This window comes from Magnolia sinica, chromosome 3 (genome assembly GCF_029962835.1).
Source record: "Magnolia sinica isolate HGM2019 chromosome 3, MsV1, whole genome shotgun sequence".
Lineage (NCBI taxonomy): Eukaryota > Viridiplantae > Streptophyta > Magnoliopsida > Magnoliales > Magnoliaceae > Magnolia > Magnolia sinica.
In genome coordinates, this window is record NC_080575.1 from 17,192,003 (window position 1) to 17,211,557 (window position 19,555).

The 19,555-nt window shown below is 40.3% G+C and overlaps 1 non-coding gene across 1 annotated transcript; it reads right to left on the reverse strand.

Annotated features, from left to right (window-relative positions):
* Positions 1 to 15,051: 15,051 nt before the first annotated feature.
* LOC131241729 (small nucleolar RNA R71) lies at positions 15,052 to 15,158 on the reverse strand. The gene has a single exon (XR_009169288.1). It is a non-coding gene; the product is annotated as a small nucleolar RNA R71 (small nucleolar RNA).
* Between the last annotated feature and the right edge of the window lie 4,397 nt (positions 15,159 to 19,555).

Genomic DNA, 19,555 nt, shown 5'->3' on the forward strand with positions numbered 1-19,555 from the left:
TATCATACAATACCGGAAATACTAGTAATCCATAAATCGTACATAATTAGAATAAGCAGAAATAATGACAAGAGCAGGAATTATCAGAGTAAACAGAAATACTGACAAAGTCCTAAATCACACGATAACAGAGTAAGCGGAAATATTGATAAATGCATACATCATACAATATTAAAATACACAATACAAATCAGTATGCAAATGAAGAGTCGTAGAGAGCCAAATATCAGATGCAAAGGATGCAATGCAATATACATTCCTGATAAGTAAAATGAATAGCGTCAACCATACCATATGCTGCAGATGTAATGTAACATGCAGTGCAAATGGAATGACCATGCTGGAGTGTGAAGTCGGTATGGTAGTACGTGGTATCACTGGCTGTGGGGTCCATCAAATTGACTTCTATCTAAACTAGTCCCATACCTAATTTGGATGGTCAGACCCAATGTGGTAAACTCTTGATCTCAAGTTAGTCGCGGGCCCCAACCGAAATCCTGGCCATTGCGAAAGTACACGTAACAAATAGTTGCGCACCACCAGCCCGAGTGGATAGTGAATGATGAATGAATGAATGAGTATGCAACTCCTACTCACTGAGTCCATATATTAGTACGGTTCATCTCTGGGATCATCACCGGGGTTTAGTACACTCCAAATGGCACTGCCGCTCTCCCAGCCGCACAGTCCAAGTGAGCGTAAGAAACCTCACTATCCGCCTGACCAATAGTCTGCCAATACCTATCCGACATGTCGATAGCGAACCCATTCAAAAGCTGGTCAAACTCAGCCTAGTCTTGCCCCCTACCCTCGGGCGGGTAAGGCCACACCCCCTCCCAACCGACCACGACACAGTGGGAGACGCGGCCTCCTGGTATTCGGCACTCGGGCGCTTATGTATCCACTCGGTCTCGACGTTGGGGCGTCTCCTGGCCACGGAGGTTTAGGAATTTTCACCCAAGGACATCTATGGCGCCCGTATGCTAGAACCAAACATTTTCGGTGTCCCATTTGGCCATCCACGATATGCCTGTGGAGGCTACGACCCTGATGTTGTTAGGGCGTACAGTAATCATAATGCGAGATGCATGAGTCATACAATCCAGTCATGCATCAATCCTGCGCACACTGCTTGCTCATGTGAGATAACCTCTGCCTATCAGGGAGTCTCATAACAACATGCTCAATGACATATGCAATGATCAACCACATCTCATAACAAACATGCAGATGATACGTATAGGCATGTATCATGATGCTATGCTGTCACATACTCATAATCGGTATCAGCAACCGACATCGACAATCGACCTCGACAATGTGGACATTTAACCAACATTGCCCCCTAAGGAATGGCCCTCATGGATCCTAACATATAGTGGACCCATGACCTCACACAAGGGCCAAATATAGAACACCATGGGCCTTACTCAAGAGCTTAATACATATCACGATGGGCCTTTCACATGGGCCTAACATACATCACAATGGCTCCATAGCCTAACCCTCAAACACACCACAATAGGCTTCGTACAATCATAATGGGCCACGTCACATGGGGCTAATACTCATCACATGGGCTACATATACATTATAATGGGCCACGTCCATGGGCCTTTATACATCATAGTGGGCCTCAACTTACGGGCAGAATATACATCACAATCGGAATCCACAATTGGCCACAATGATTGGCCTTGATCGATAATCGGCCAATCGACCACAACAATCATAATCGGTAGTCGATAATCAGAATTGGCAAATCAGTCACGTCAATTAGAATCGATCAATAATCAGCCTCATTGATTGGTCGAACATGGCCTATGGGAAGGTCACAATATGAACATTCAACCATCATCGCCCATCAAAGTGGACATTTAACCAACATTGCTCCCAAGTAGTGGCCCATGTAGAGTCAAACATAAGGTGGGCCCAAATATCCAACAGGTGGCCTCAAATAGTCATCACAGGTGGGCCTTACACACCCGGCACGTGGGCCTATGCATCACCGTGGGTAGATACATTGGGCCGCACCATTAGCCTAATATGCACATCACGGTGGGTCGCATCATTGGGCCGCATCAATGGGCGTCAATCCAACAAGTGGGCCACATCAATAAGCCAGAAATACATCTCGATGGGCCTCATCACATGAGTAGGAATATTTCACAATGGCCTCACTAAATGGGTCGGAAACACATCTCAATGGGCCACGACGTATGGGCCGAGTATATATCACAGTGGGCCACGACCCATGGGCCGCAACCCGTGGGCCTCAAATACAAGTGGGCCACATTAATGGGGCCATATATAAACCTCAGGTGGGCCCTGCTCATGGGCTTCAAATACCTAATATGTGGGCCCTACCCATGGGTCTTATACGCATCAAATGGGTTACGCATCATGGGCCCAATACATGTCACGATAGGCCTTGCATCAATGGGCCGCACTAATGGGCCTCGTACACATCAAATGGGTTGTATCAAATAGGCAGCACTAATGGGCCTCGACCCATGAGCCTTGATATATATCATAATGGGGTGCCTACCCTAGATGGCATGGATAAAAATATATCAAAGTGGGCCCAATAAACAGGCCACAACATACATCAAAGTAGGCCTCATAACATGGTCATACATACATCAAATGGGCCACACCAATGGGCCCCATGTATATCAAATGGGTCTCACTCAAATATAAGTGGTGATAATGATTTCCACTACTAAAATTTTCAAGGCCCGCCATAACATTTATTTCCCATCTAATCTAATCATAAGGTCTCAAGATTTCAAAGATAGCCGTTCAATCCTCACCGTGCACTATGGTCCACTTGATAAATAAATCTGTCTTATTTTCGTCCCAAACCTAAAAAAAGGATCATTTTCCAAAAATGGTTGGACGGTTGGATGAAACACATGCATCATGGTGAGTCCTATAGGGGTGGAAGGTATAGATAAGTAACATGTTTCATGATGGAGGTCCACAATTGTGGACACAACACATACATAAATAGGTCTTAAGTAAGACCCATCAAAATGTTTATTTTCCACCCAACCTAGGGCCCAACATACTGTCCATCCAAACTGGGGCCAACATGATGTTTATCTTCCATCCAAACTAGTCATAGGGTCACATGGGCCTAGGGCCCACTGTAATATTTATTTGCAATCCAATCTATTCATAAGGTCACGTGGACCTTGGCCCCACCGTAATATTTATTTATCATCCAACCTGGGCCACTATAATATCTATTTGCATCCAACCCGTTGATAAGGTCTTATAGACCTGGGGCCCACTACAATATTTATTTATCTTCCAACCTGTTGATGCGGTCACACGATCATGGAACCCACTGCAATATTTACTTGCATCCAATCTGTTGATAAAGTTACATGGGCCAGGGGCCCACTGCAATGTTTACTTGCCATACAACCTGTTTATAAGGTCACATGGACTGAGCCACTGTAATGTTTATTTGTCCACTAAACTTTTGGTACGGTTATGTGGTCCTAGGGTCCACCATAATGTAGTTCACAAATTCAACCCATTCATTATGTATGTGCCACCAATTTAAGGGTCCAAACCGAGTTTTAGGTGGATCCAAGCTGCATGCGGACCCCAGCAGTTGATTCCATGTGGCTTAGCATACCACCGCATGAAAGGTGATGGTGTGGGCCATCCAAGAACTTTTTATGACTGATTTTTGGAACCAATGCATCATAAAAGGGGACCTATTAAATGAACAGCATGGATGTAGAACATACATCATGGTAGGGTCCACAATTGGGGCCAAGGGGCCCTCCCTATTTAACGTTGGACGTCCAGACTCCTGTGGATGTCAACATGTATATTTATTATTATTTTTTTTCTTTTATCCTAGGTGGGACCCACATTAACCAGATCTACTCCGTCCATTATATGTGTCTCATAAAATTTGGGGTCCAAACTAAGTTTCAATAACAGCCAAAAACTCAGGTAGACCCCACCAAATGATTTTATATGTTTAGGCATGTTTTCACATGATTTTAGATGGTGTGGCCCGCCTGAGTCCCGTATAAGACTTATTTTAGGGGTGGACGGCTGGTCCATGGGGACCCATCAAATGCATGGGGTAGATGTTCGAAACGCATCACGGTGGGGCCCACAGCTGGGGCTGTGAGCCCCAGCCCATCCGTCCGTCGTCGGGTGCAGACAGCGCCTGTGGCGCTCTGACAGCAGCAGCAGCACTGCTGCATGCTGGATTTTGTTTTTTGTTTTTTTTTAAATCTGAAGATTTTCAGAGGTATGGCCCACATCTGAAAAATTCAATCCGTTCATTGGATTCTACGACCTCTGATTGGCTAAATGAGACCAATATGTAATGTAGTCTCGGCGAATAGAAGATTTAAAGTATTTTTTTGACGGTATTACCGCTGTTTCTTATGGTATGGCCCGCTTGATTGTCAGATCAGCCTCATATTTTGGATCAACGTCTAAAATGGGCCGAGAAACGAAATGGACGGCATGGATTTTATACATACACCAAGGTGAGGCCTGTATCAACAGCCCATCCCAAAAGCCCCTCTTTTTTTTTTCTCTGGATGATAGTACACCCACTGTCCTCATACTTCATAGTGGCAACGTCCAGTGTCCTTGGACGCTGGACAGTTGTCTAAGACATGCATTTGAAGGTGGGCCCCACCTACGGACATGTTGTCCAGGTGGGTCACCCAAATAGTTGAATGATGTGGGTAATACACACATCAAAGTGAGGTCCATTTGATGAGCAGTTTAGACATTCACAACTCATTAAGTGGGCCACACAATCACATCTTCATACACAAAACAAATGAACAAGAGAGGGAGAGAGAGAGAGAGAGAGACACCCACTTGATCTTCTCCTTCTTCTTCTTCCCATGGGTTCATAAGCCTTCCAAGACTCCTTCCAATGGTGGAGATGGGCTTCTAAGGGTTAGATTAGGAGGGATCTAGAGGTAAGAGGGTTGGAAATGGAGCTTGCTTAGGACATCCATGGCTAGCAATGGAAGTGAAGAAGAAGAGAGAGAAAGTGAGAGGATAGAGAGAGTGAAAGGATGGGTTGTAAGAGGTGTAATAATGAGTTTTGAAAAAAAGAGAGCATTTATGGGGTAGGCTAGGTTGTAGAATAGGGTGATGTCATCCCTAGGATGACATCATCCTCATTATGATTATGGGGAAATGTGTACACCATGGCCCGCAACATGCGGTCCACCACTATGATCGTACACTGGTCATATCTTGGGATCTAGACGTCGGATTAACGCACGAGACGTGGCATCAGAATCGTAGCGACAACATGGTCACAATGGCATAGGTCTCGAGTCGAACCGACTCGGGTGAATAGGGTGTGACTCGCGGTCAAGCGTAAATGAAATCTACAGGTCGCGGGTTGCCAGAATTCGACCGGGAGGACCGTAGAGGCATACGGAACGGTATGAGCTAGGATACGGGTCTTACAAAAACCATGCCCATGAGATAAAGAAAACAACAAAATTTAACCAATTCACAATCAATCTGAGAGAGTTATGAACGTTAGGACGGATTCCATCATCCAACCATGCCCAGGAGACGATGGTGAACAACAGGGGTTCTTAAGTTCATATCTACAATAATGAAAAGAACATGCTCAGAGCTATCGCAGATCCATTGTAATTTAAGTCACAATAAACCATTAAAAACTAAAAGCATTCCTTATAATCAAACTATAATCAAAGAGAGTCCATAAAACATGAATTAAAGCCGTAGAAATCTACCCATCACGCTACATGCTTCACCTCTTAGCCCTAACTAAGAGGTTTAGCTCGTCATAGACATGATGAACTAAGTTCTCTTAAAAAAATATTAAACAGAAAATAAGAAAAAGGAAGAAAAGAAAAACTCTTTTTCAGATGGATGTCCCACGCTCCTTCTCTCTCCTCTTCTCTTCACGTCTCCACCTCTTGGATCTTGCCTCCACGGCTGCCCGTCTACTGGATGATGCTCTCCACGTTCTCCCTCTCCTTTTTATAGCCACTGGAAGTTGGTGGAAGTCGGTGTGAGTTGGTGTGCGTAAGTTGTTTACGCAGCAAAGCTCGAGAACACCGCTCCTACTGGTTCTCCTAGGATCCATCAAAACTTTAAAAACAACGTCCCAGTGGACGGTTTTGGATGGTCTACAAGATGGATGGTCCGGATCAGCCATCCGATCAATGATGGTGGGCCACCTGGATCGCCAGTTCCATTCGCAAAATAGAGTTCGTGCAGCAGTTTCTTGTGCTGATGATTGGTGGGGCTCATAATTGAAGCCGAATAGGAAATCTATTCCATCCATTGGAATCCTCTCGAAAAACCAGTCGGAAATGATGTGGTACGGCTCGAATTTGGTGTGGCCCATCAAGATTTCTACTCTAACATCCGTCCTCCGTTTGGATGGCTGGGAACCTATGACGCGCCGTCATTGTGGTCACATGTGGGCGGGCACATGTGGGCGGACGTTGATGTGGGCGGGGCCTAACAGGCCTAGGCGAGTTACCAGTGGTTGGCAGGCTATGTGCACACCGTGGGGGTAGAACCTTGTCCCACATCAGAAGAGTTGTCTGAAGTTGTGGTGGTTATATATGGAGTTGCCACCCTATACTATATGAGGCCTTTTGGGTGAAACCTAGAGAACAAAACCGTGCGGGCTCGCGTGCATGCCCAGAGCAGACAATATCATAAAGTGTTGGCATGGGCTGTTACAAATGCTATTAGAGACGAGGACAGCTCTACCCTCGGTGGGGGATATTGTGACGCCCCATCACTGTGGTCACATGTGGGCAGGCACACGTGGGCGGACGCTAATGTGGGCGGGGCCTAATAGGCCTAAGCGAGCTACCAGTGGTTGGCAGGCTACTGTGCACACAGTGAGGGTAGAACCTTATCCCACATCAGAAGAGTTGTCTGAAGTTGTGGTAGTTATATGTGGAGTTGTCACCCTATACTGTATGAGGCCTTTTGGGGAAAACCTCGAGAACAAAATCGTGCGGGCGCGCCTGCATGTCCAAAGTGGACAATATCATACAGTATGGGCGTGGGCTGTTACAGAACCCATTCTCGCTGTCTTTTGAAATTCTGCCACCTAGGCTGTGATAAGAGACCTTGGGATTCTAATGGACATTCCAGATTGATCATCTGGACCACAATGGTGGCCCACAACGATCATCCGTAGGTCCCTGTTCGCTGTTAAACGGGCGGGAAGAAGAAGGATTTCCAAATCCTTTTGAATTCGTCGGTCAATAGTCTACTAACCGGTTTGGCCGGTTCAGTGCACAACGCATTCACATGTGTTGTGTGCGCACACGACCTAAGGTGGGGTCCACTGTGATGTTCATGAGAAATCTGCTCTATCCATTCATTTTTTTGCCTCATTTAAGGGGTTGAGACCAAAATTGAAGCATATCCAGATATTAGGTGGGCCCGAGATCAGTGTTTTATGAGCTGATTTGTCCGTTGGGCCACTTTCACAAGGATTTAATGGCTGAAATTCGATGTGTATAGTTAATTTAGAGTTCTCAGGCCAAATATAAAGTTTCGAGCCAAATGGATAATAGGAACCTTCTGATCTTGCATTTAGGATGACTTTCAGGCCTCTATATCGTCGATCTCTTGATTTTCTTAGATCTCTAGCGTGTAAATTATTTGATCTCTATCCCTTAGGATTCATTCCTTGCCTTGGTGATTTCTGAGTGTTAAATTCATGCTTTTAGTACCCTTTTTAGTCCAAGCTCCTTAATTTCACCTTGCAACAAAAACATGATTAAACTAGGACGTTAAGCATTATCATAAACGTAAAACCAAGTAATAACTGGGGTCTAATATACAATATTTGACCCTCAACACCAGTTAGCCTACCCAAGCCCACAACCCAATCAACTCATCTTTAAGCCTAAAACTAAGCTTGAACCCAAGTCCAACACTAAGCCTAATCAGAAAAATGGTTGAAACCTTAAACCAACAACTCTCACAGCACAGCTTCCACACACTTGGAGGATGCTGCCTGCCAAAGCAGGGAGTCCAAGTGGGGACCAGCGACAGCCAAGTTGCCGCCAGCCACATAACACTCCCTCTTTTTCAGCCAGCAATCCTCAAGCATGTGGGTTCTTCCTTTTTCAAACCTCAAGTGTAAATTTGAGTTGAATTTACTCTAATGGCCATATCCTTATCCAAAATTACCATTTTACCAACTCATCCAACCCATGAGATGATGCTATGTGGCAATCTCCGATCCTAGCCATTCTACCATCTTTTGCCCCTAAGATCATCAGGAATTATAAGAAAGCCAAGTTGGGAGACTATAAATTGCCCTCTCTCCTTCTCATTTTAAGCACTCACTCATCCCCATTCAAGAGATCAAAAAGAAATCTCTTAACCTTAGCCTTAGCCATTTAGCCATCCTCCACCAAGGAGAATGAGAGAGAGAGAGAGAGAGAGAGAGAGAGAGAGAGAAAGTTCAGCCCTGGTCTAGCCTAGCCTAGCCAAAGTCAAAGCCTTTTGAGCCACCCAAGTTCAAATATGAGTCACTCAATCTAACCTTGCGACGCTACCGTTCACTTTACCTTTCAAGTCTATATTAGTTTCAGCAAATCAATGCATTAACATTGTGCAACATTCCTTCCATTCTTAAACCCTCTACTCATATACACAAGCATCATAGTGCATTTTCATCATTTTCACACATCTGATTGGCGGGTATATGCTCTATAGCTTGCTGATACAATCAGATCTTGCCCACTAGAAACCTTAGATAGTCAGCCGTCGTTTTAGCATATATATAGCATTCCATCATTTTCTTTGGATCTCAAACCAGGGTAGTTAACCCTTTTAGGAGGAACCCTCTCTTGATACCGATTGAAAAAGCACAAGGTGGTGGGCCCCATGAGCTATATGTGCGAAAGCTTGGTGGAGCTAAGGAATGAATGGTTATGTCCGGGGGGGGGGAGGGTAGGTGAATAGGGCCAATTAATTTTTTTCAATTAAAACTCAATTTCTTACTTAAACTATTATTTCAATTTAAATTAAGTAAGAAAATTAACACTAAAGCCTTTAAGCCAAAGTAGGTCCAATCACTTAGACTACAATAGACATGTTAATGAAGCAACTAGTTTATAATCGATAGTGTGCTTATGTGTGCTTTACAAGTTAAGTACCAATATACAATCCAATTTAAGCATTCAAATGATTTAACTAATCAAACAGATAAGCATGAATTAAATATGTATGCAATTCATAATCTCAAATACAAGCATGTATTGTGGTTTAATTTCCCTACTACACTCCCGACGGAGGCATTCTCCTTAAGTGTACCAATATACACTATCGGAGGTTTTAAATCAGGTCTGTCTCTAACCTATACAAGCATACACTTTCGTCGGAGGCCTACATAAGGACTTATCAAGCATACACTTCCATCGGAGGCCTACACAATGACTTATCAAGCGTACACTCTTATCAGAGGCTTACACGAGGACTTATTAAGCATATCCTTGGAATAATGTTGACTTATAAGGGGAAAGCTAATGTTACTTAAGAGGATGAATAAATATGTAAATCTAGTATGGGTAAGCCTATTGGGGATAATTGAAGATACGGACTTAATAGTTACATCTTTACCTCTACCCCTTTAGTAATCCAAATGGAATTGTTTAGTTCTGAAAGTAGACCAATAGCTTCTCCTATGTGTCATGCTTGTGAAGATGTTGGGCACCTTAAATTTGAATGTGTAATTTTAAAAAGGGCACAATCCACCTTGGTCGCAAATTAAAGTGGTAAATACTTTATGATTGAGAAATTGACATACCAATGGAGAAGCATCCCTAAAAGATCACCAGAAAAGAAGTGAGAATTTCCAACCATTTCTAAAAAGATCCTTCATGATGAAGGCGTTGCTATAACTAATTGTCCGGCTTAATGAAAAGACGAAAATGCTTATCAAGGGTAATGTCAATAAGGATAGGAATAACATAGATAAATCACTTACCAAAAATAAATCTTCAACTAGGAACTTACCTAAGGGAGATGCATTTAGGAAAATCAGTTCCCCTCTCGAATATAGTCCGGGTCTTAGAAAATTTGCACCTAAGTGGGTTACAAAGCGAGATAGGTGGCCTTAGAAGGTTTACGAAGGATAATTGTTAAATCAGAGGATTAAGCCTCATTTGTTGAGCTGAATAGTTAAATAAGAGGATTTTAGTCTCATTTACGAGCCTAATTGGAAAATATAACAATGTTAGCCCCATTGTGTGCTAGTAAAATTAAAGGATTTTAACTTCATTGTGTGCTCTATAGTAACATCAGAGAATTTTAGCCTTATGAGTGAGCGCCATTGGTAAATCTGAAGATTTAGCGTCATGTTGTGCTTAATTGGTATATTCGGCGATTATGGCCTTATATATATATATATATATATATATATATATATATATATATATATATATATATATATATATATTTAAAGCTTTAAAGTTATTTAATTTTAAATATCATATGTTTATTGTTAGGCTATCATTGGTCATTTCTATTTTGATTGATTTATCTCTTTAAATGACTATAATAAGCATGTTATATTGTTGAGACTCAAATATTGCATAATTTTTCCCATTTATATCTTGGTTATATGAACATAAATCGGCTTAATGTTCTGTTTTACTCATGTATGTTTTGCAAGGTGAATTTAAGAGCTTTGATTGAAAAAAGGTGCTAAAAAGCATGGATTTGATGCTCAAGAATCACCAAGGCAAGGGATAGATCTTAAAAGACCAAGATTGAAGAATTCACATGTCAAAGATCTAAGAAAACCAAGTGAGGAATGAAAATAATCGAAGATTTGAAGGGAAGAATCCTGAAATCATCCTGAAAAAGTGTATTTTGAAGCTCTGAGGTCTATTTTGGGAAACTATACAGCGAAAAATTTATTTTAAACAAACTGTGCAGTGAGAAATCTATTTTGAGAAACTGCGTAAATTTGAGGCAGTTTCTAGAGTTTTCCAACTTTGTACGAAAATTTGAGTTCCCCCACTTATAAATAGGGCTTCCTAATGCATTCCTAAGCATCATTAAAAGCATTCAAAAGCAATATTTAAGTTTTTTTAAGGGTTTTCAATTTTATAAGTTATTTTTTTCCTTTTAGATCTTTTCTATTTGTATTTATTTCTTTCTTATTGCTTTCTTTCTCTATTCGAATTATGTTTTTCTAAGTTTCTTTTAGCACAAGCAAAAAGGGAAGCACATGGGTTTAATAATTCTTTAAGTTATGATAATTGATTGTTTTAATGATGAGAAGAATGGTGTATGTATGTTATCTATTGTTTAATTTTATTTTTTATCCTCTTGTGAGATCCATATGTTTCCATCATATGAGATCCACATTGATGGATAAGCTTACCCTGATCAATCAAATTTCCTAGATAGGAGAAGTTCTCAACCTGTTATATTTCTTTGATTTTCATTATCTCATTGATATTGAATTCTTAAAATCACTGACGCTTGAGAATATATATCAATGGTGCAAATCTATGATTTTCTAATCTTTTATATCATTTATTAAAATATTTAAACTGTTTTATTTTCCAATTAGGCTAACCATAGTGCTCAGATCCTAGTTGTGTTGTTGAGGGTCAAATATTGCATATTAGACCCCAGTTATTACCAAATTTTATGAGCATGATATTGTTAACGTCTTCTTTTAAGCGTATTTGTATTGCAAGGTGAATTCACGAGCTTAGACTGAAAAAGGATGCTAAAAGCATAGATTTAATGCTCATGAGTCACAAGGCAAGGGATAGATCCCATGGGACTAAGATCGATGGATTTACACGCCAGAGATCTGAGAAAATTGAGAAATTGAAGCTCAAGTGGCCTGAAAGTCAGCCAGAATGCAAGATTACAGGATTCCCACTATCCATTCTGCTCGAAACTTCATGCATGACCTGAGGACCATAAATTAACCGTACACGTCAAATTTCAGCCATTATATCCATATGGAGTGGCCCAATAGAGATATTAAAGGGCGCTAGCCATTAAAGAGCATCTTGGCAATCCATAAGCGATCACGGCTCAAACTTAGGCTTGGAAAGAGCGTGAAAGATAACAGGTCCTGGTGAAATTTTGTCTCATTTACATGGTGTAATCAGGAGATACGGACGATAGAAGTTATAACAAAAGAGAAGGGCAAATTTGTAAATAGATGTGCATAGCATCAAGCATACGTGAAGTGGATTATATTTTTAATGGTGAATGTTGTCCACACATCGATTGAGCGTGTGGCCCACTCTGAAGTCGGATCTACTTCAAACTTGAGGCCATGGGCTAACACTATGTAAAAGAGTCAATGGAGGGAGTGGATTTCTAGGACAGGCATTGCAGTGGACCCCACCTATTTTTTGTGTAAAATATCCAAATAGAGCCATGCGAAGCGTCCAGTGACGGACGTGTTCCCACTGGGTTTTGATAGTGGGCCCCACCCATCATTCCATTAGATGATCTGACCTATCCAATTGCTCCGTGGAGTGGCCAAGACCCTTGTCAAGCTCGCCTTTCGGCCCAATGCACGTGTACGCACATGGCATGTTGTAAAACATAGAATGGATGATAGAATCTTTACTGAAAGATAAATCAAATGGGCCATACCAAACCCAATCCAAAATCGTCCATATCTGAATAGTTTTTCAAAGAGAGCACAATGGACGGAGTGGATTTCCTGGAAAAATCCGTTCATAGGCCCCACTTATCACAGAAGCCTCTCTTTTCTATATGTTCTACGCACTAACGTGCGTCCGGAGAGACTGGGACAATCTGGCCTGTGGCCCATTGATCCCAGCCGTCCAGATCACTTCCCAGGGACGTCCGATCATTCCCAAGAACCTCATCCGGATCAGATTTCGGGATGGGCCATCTGTTTTCTATTTCTTTGGTTTGCTGCATAAGGAAGTTTCCAGATTTGCTATTGCGTGAAAGCTACGCACCGCCTCTTTATGTAGAAACTCCAACCGATCGACCTTTGATAGCTATAAAGAGAAGATAGAGTTGAGCACAGGAGGCATGAAATTTTCTAGTGGACGTGGGCAGAGTCAGAGAGAGAGAGAGAGTAGAGTAATATTTATTTATTTTTATTTTTTTACTGTTTCTTCTTAGTATTTTTCTAAAGATGTTTAGCCTAATCATGTCTATTCTAGGCTAAACCTCTTAGCTAGGGCTAAGAGGTGAAGCTAGTAGCGTGATTAAGATGGTTGCTTGTTTTGATTCATGTCTTGTTAAACCTTATAGATTCTAATTTGATTATTCAGGTATGCTTTTAGTTTTTAATGGTTTATTGTGACTCAAATTACGATGGATCTGCGATAGCTTTAAGTATGTTCTTTCCATTATTGAGATTGTGAACTAGGGAACCCTATTGTTTACCATTGTCTCATGGGCATGGTTGGGTGATGGAACCTTTCCTAACTTTCACAATTCTCTCATGATTGGCTATGAGATTAGTAAATTGTTGTTATTTGTCATAGTCTCCTGGACATGGTTAGGTGACAAAATCACTTCCAAATCTTCACCATTCTTATCCATTGAGGTTTAGATCCATGAAAAGTTCAGAGATCTGATAAATCTCTTCATACCAATTGGATAGGATAGGACTCTGATTCCAGTTGTGTCCTTGAATCAATGCAAGGTAACTTCCCAATTGCTACAAGTGGATCCTTGGCACCCTAGTTCCCACCTTTATTTTTATTAGTTTTTAATTAATCTATTCATAATTATTCCCTCATATTTACTTGATTTAGATTACATCTTAGTCTAGTTCTAATTCTATTTAGTTTCAGATTACGTACAGGTTTCAGTCCCTTGGGATTCGACCTCGGTCTCACCGAGTTTATTACTACATCACAACCCTATACTTGGGGAGTGAACAAGTTTTTGGCGCCGTTGACAGGGATTGACGGTTACATTTTTCTGAGATTAACTAGTTTTATGATTGGTTTAAGATTAAGATTTTCTAATTTTAGGTTAGAATTTTTTCTGTTTTTAGAAACTAATCTATTTTCCTGTTTTGTAGGACTTTGACATACACATTTTAAATTGGTAATATCTTTTTAATTTTCTAGTCTTTCTGTTTTCTATTTTAGATTAGGTTTTATCTTTAGAAACTTTCTAATTCTAGGATTTCTTCTAATTTAGAAACTAATTGTCTTTTTATTTTAGGTTTAAAATTTTCCTAATTTGTTTTTAGAAACTTTCTATTTTTCCTTTTAGAAAATTTTCTTTTTTTTAGAAACTAGTTTACTTTAGGATCTCCGACTATTTTTAGACTTTCTATCTGTAGAAATTAACTTGGTTTGTTTTGTTTTGCAGGTTCTTAATTTAGGACTTCTAATTTGGTAACTTCCTTCCAACTCTTTTCTCTTATTTTCTATATTTGTATTTCTTCCTTTCTTTTAGATATAGGTTTAGAATTTGAATTAAGGGTTGCGAGTGTTTCATGCCCAAGTGTGTTCGTGACAACACTCTACGTCTCAAGGAGGATTGGTTGAGGGGTTATCTATCCATCACAGGATTAGACACCACTTGAGATCCTCAGAGTAAACTGAGGTTATGGCCGCAAATTAACCTCTTCTACCCCAACCTAGGATGGAGGACATCCAGGATAAGAATGAGGTGCATCAAGCACCCCCACCTCATACTTTACGATATTATTTACAACAGGTGGGGGTGAGTATGTCCTCATGCATGATTTTTCCCGAAAATACGGGACACATGAATATCAAGCCAGGGGTGATTCAACTCCTTCTAAAATTTCATGGGCTTGAATCTGAAAATCCGTATCTACACTTGAAAGAGTTTGATGAAATCATAGCCACTTTATACTTTCCTAACGTCTCTGAGGACACGGTCAGGTTGAAACTCTTTCCCTTTTCTTTGAAAGAGAAAGCTAAGACGTGGTTACATTCACTACGTCATCGATCTATTGGCACATGGAATGACATGACAAGGGAGTTCATAAAGAAATTTTTTTCATATCAAAAAATGAATACCCTTAGAAAGTTAATTATGAACTTCACCCAAAAGGAGGATGAAACATTCTTCCAATGTTGGGAGCGGTTCAAGGACCTTGTCAGCTCATGCCTACAACACGGATTTGAAACGTGGCATATTACACACTTTTTCTATGATGGACTGACATCTTCCACGCGTCAATTGGTCGAGACAATGTGCAATGGAGAATTTATGAATAAAAATGTCAATGATGTGTGGGATTACTTGGATAGACTTGCTGAAAACACACAAACATGGGACACATACCCAAAATCAAATACCACTTCTAGGCCCACTCAATCAAAGAAAATGGGCAGAGTATATCTTCTAAAAGAAGATGATGATCTCAATTCTAAAGTGGCTAATCTCATAAAGAAATTTGTGGCCATGGAATCAAGGAAGGACAAGGGTAAGGAAGTTGTTTGTGGTATTTGTGGTTGTAACAGTCACACAACTGAAAATTGTCCAACTATATCTGCCTTTCAAGAGGTATTGACTAAGCAATCCAATGCCGTAAATAACTATCAAAGACCTTTCAATGGACCTACCTTTAATACATACAATCCTGGTGGGAAAAATCATCTAAATTTTAGTTGGAGGAATGGATAAACTGATACCCTTCAAGGTTTCTTTAATCATACTTCACAACAACAACAAGAGAAACCTCAAGAGGATCTGATTTTAAAACATTTTGAAAAGCAAGATCAGTTCAATCAGGATATGCTACAAGTCTTGCAAGACCTTAACAAAACATTATAAGGACTTAAGGCTGAAAACATGATTGAGAATAAGGGAAGCCTCCCAGCTCAACCTCTTCCCAAACCAAAGCTGCAATATGAAGCTGGCAACCCAAGCTCTTCAAATCAAATGAAGCACGCTAAATCCATCACCACTCTTAGGAGTGGGAAGATTATTGATAAAACCCTTCTGGTTAGGCTTGAAAAGCCTCAAGAGTCAGAAGAGGACAACAATGATGGATCTAGTGATGCCCAACAAAAATTAGAACCGAAAGTTCTAGAGAAGTCAGTTGCTCCATTTTTCTAACGGTTGGTTGCACCAAAACCTCTCTCTAACTCTCAGGATATTCTAGAGGTGTTAAAACAAGTGAAAGTTAGCATTCCTCTACTTGATGCCGTAAAACAAATACCTTTATATGCCAAATTCCTGAAAGACCTATGCACGACCAAACGACGACAGAGTATTCAAAAGAAGATCTTCTTGACTGAGAAAGTGAGTGCCATCCTGAAGTAAGACGTGCCGCAGAAATTCAAAGATCCCGGTAGCCCAACCATATCATGTGTAATCGGGGACTATCGAATTGATCATGCACTTCTTGACTTAGGAGCGAGCGTCAATTTGATTCCTTACTCGGTATACAAACAGTTAGGCTTGGGTGAATTAAAACCCACCCTAACCACACTACAACTTGCTGATCATTATGTTCGTGTATTAAGAGGGATAATTAAGGATGTGTTGGTCCAAGTCGATAAATTTTACTATCCTGTAGATTTTATCATCCTGGACACCGAACCCATCAATAACATGAGCTCTCAGATTCCCGTCATTCTTGGTCGCCATTCCTTACCACTTCAAATGCAATTATCAATTGCAGGAATGGTGTCATGACTATGTCTTTCGAAAATATGACATTGGAGTCAAACATCTTTTTCAATAACGACAGAAACTCAGAGGATGATGACGATTTTTATGACATTAACATGATTGATTCTTTCGTGGAAGATAGAACGCCTTTGACCTTATCCCTTGACCCTCAAGAGACGTGCCTAGTACACTCCCATGACTTGGATGATGACATAATTAGGGAGACGTGTCCCTTACTTGATACTGCGCCGGTACTTGAAGTTAACCAGTGGAGGCCACAATTTGAAGAATTGCCCCAAACTGATGCCGTGCCTCCATCGTCTAACCTCAAGCCACCGAAGCTTGACCTAAAACTTTTACCCTCTAATTTAAAATATGCTTATTTAGGTCAAGAAGAGACATACCCAGTGGTGATTTCATCTCACCTTGAGAACAAATAAGAGAGTATGTTCATTTCTACTCTCGAAGAAGATAAAGGAGTTATTGAACATATCATCACAGATCTCGATAGGATGAATGAACTCATTTCAACTGAATGTTTCGACTCCTTGGATGATTATTTAGCACACTTTGAAGATTCAAACGATCCCATGATACAAGAAATATTGGATGCCTCGCAAGACAATACTTCGATAGTTGTCACGGACCGAGAGAACCCTTATTTTGAAGTACCTCCTCCCCCAGATCCTGAATGGTTACCATTAATGGAGGAAGAGCTGAAAATTGAACTAAAGAGTGAAACTTCGACGTGTGTTGAGACTACACAACCTACTATAAATTTTTCTAAATTTCATCTACTTGTAGTCTCTGATTCATCATGGTGTACTAATTTCGAAATTTTTTCTGCTACAGGTGAATCGTATATACTTTGGACACTTCAGACGATTAAAAGAAAACTTTATGCTGAGGTCCCTCAATTTCTCTGGACATTCATGTTCCAGGACATCCAAGCCTACTGCAAAACGGGCTTTTGGATGATCTTGTTGAAAAACCTTCTGAGAAATTTACCAAGATACTGGCTAACGGAAAAACCTAGATGCATAATTGAGTAGATTTTTCGTGCTTTCATAGTTGAGGATTAAAATTTACTGCTTTCATAGGACTAGGGTAGTTTGCTTTATGCTGTTCTAGGATAGACGGTTTTATGCCATTAGGTTAGTTTTCTTTATACATTGTTTTATGATAGTTTGCTTTTGTTGGTTTCTCTCTTGTGTTAACCCGCTCTTACGCTGATATCTTTGAAAAGCCTCTTAATTCTTCCGTTCAAGTATTATCTTTCCATCACTCCTCTGTTACTTTCATTGTCCCATATGCATTGAATGCTTATTTCTTTTACATTGAGGACAATGTAGATTTTAGGTTGGGTGTGGGAGATTAGGTTACCTAATCAATATTTTCTTGGTCTTGAGCACAAAAATTGTGAAAATTTTTAATTTTTCTAGAATTTCTTGTGAATTCAAAGTGATTTTGATGGCCATCTAGGGCACTTAGAATTTCAAGATACATGATATTGGTGATTTATGCCTCTTGGATTCAGTTATCTGTTAGACTTCACAGTTAAGTTCGAACTGTTAATCCATAATTAGAAAAACATTAATTGAGTCATGATTTCACAAGACACATCTCGCTTGAACATTAAGATTTCAGTTCGATATTGAATTATAACTTGGTAGTCACTAAGCATGTAAGGAATCAGCTTGGAAAATTTGCCCATCATGATTAATTGAAGAAAAAGAAAATACCTATAAAAAAAAACAGCAAAAACAGATACCTTTGAAAAGGGTTGGGCGAATAATCTTCACCATAGGTTTGCTCCCTATAGGTGTAGATTTAATTCCCCATGGATGATATGTGAAAAGGGTTGGGCGTACAATCTCCACCATAGGTTTGCTCCCTATAGGTGCAGATTCGATTCCCCTCCTCCTTGATGGAAAAATCAAAAGCTAGAAGAATGAAAAAGAAGAACCGTAAGGCAAGTTCTGGTTTAGGTTTTGATTGTCCTAAATGCTCTTTTGATTATCAATGTTATCATGGAAAGTGACGATTGGATCTCTTAATGATGGTAAGTCAGGTTTACACTATACACATATGGAACTCAATGTTTATAATTTTTTTTCTAATTGATGGGTTAATACATTGAACTTGATTATGAAGTTTACCGTGAGCTGGATTCCAAGAGAAAGTACTGCTCACTATTCATGAAACTTAGAATTCTCGCATCTTGACTATTTTTCACAAGTCACTTGGGTTTATAGGAATTGTCTTGTATTTCTGAAATTATTTTTCGCATACTTTGCTCAAGACTAGCAAAATGCTAGTTGGGAGTTGTGTTGAGGGTCAAATATTGCATATTAGACCCCAGTTATTACCGAATTTTATGAGCATGATATTGTTAATGTCTTCTTTTAAGTGTGTTTGTATTACAAGGTGAATTCACGAGCTTGGTTGAAAAAGGATGCTAAAAGAATGGATTTAACGCTCATGAGTCACCAAGGTAAGGGATGGATCCCAGGGGACCAAGATCGATGGATTTACACGGCAGAGATCCGAGAAAATTGAAAAACTGAAGCTCAAGTGGCCTGAAAGTTAGCCAGAATGCAAGATCACAGGATTCCCACCATCTATTTGGCTCGAAACTTCATGCATGACCTGAGGACCATAAATTAACTGTACACGTCAAATTTCAGCCATTAGATCTATGTGGAAGTGGCCCAATAGAGATATTAGAGGGCGCTAGCCATTAAAGAGCATTTTGGCAATCCATAAGCGATCAAGGCTCAAACTTAGGCATTAGAAAGAGCGTGAAAGATAACAGGTCCTGGTGAAATTTTGTCTCATTTACATGGTGTAATCAGGAGATACGGACGACAGAAGTTATAATAAAAGAGAAGGGCAAATT